The sequence below is a fragment of the Eimeria mitis genome, genomic scaffold (genome assembly GCF_000499745.2).
Source record: "Eimeria mitis Houghton genomic scaffold, Emh_scaff991, whole genome shotgun sequence".
Classification (NCBI taxonomy): domain Eukaryota; phylum Apicomplexa; class Conoidasida; order Eucoccidiorida; family Eimeriidae; genus Eimeria; species Eimeria mitis.
In genome coordinates, this window is record NW_013577280.1 from 6,448 (window position 1) to 6,771 (window position 324).

Consider the following 324-nt stretch of genomic DNA (forward strand, 5'->3'; position numbering starts at 1 on the left):
AGCGTGTGGTTGTGTCTTTGTATTTGTCTTTGTCTTCTATTTCTTATGAGTGCTGCTGCCAGCCAGACAGCCCGTAAACTTTTCTTTAAAATTTCTTCGCGCGGCCACGCAGACAGCCGCAGCAGCTCTGTAAGAGACAGCAGCAAACGCTGCAGCAGCAGCAGCAGCAGCAGCAGCAGCAGCAGCAGAAAAAGCAGCAGCAGAAAAAGCAGCAGCAGCAGCAGCAGCAGTGTTGGTGAAGGAGGAAATAAATAACAGGGTAGAGCAGATATACAAAACGTTGCTGCAACACTCATATGGCAGCTACAGCAGCAGCAGCAGCGG

The 324-nt window shown here is 50.6% G+C and overlaps 1 protein-coding gene across 1 annotated transcript in view; it reads right to left on the reverse strand.

Moving 5' to 3' along the window:
* EMH_0026900 (uncharacterized protein) overlaps nt 1-324 on the reverse strand; it is a gene marked incomplete at both ends in the record, with an annotated part of 5,742 nt that overhangs the window by 3,026 nt on the left and 2,392 nt on the right. The gene's annotated exons all lie outside the window — the stretch shown is intronic.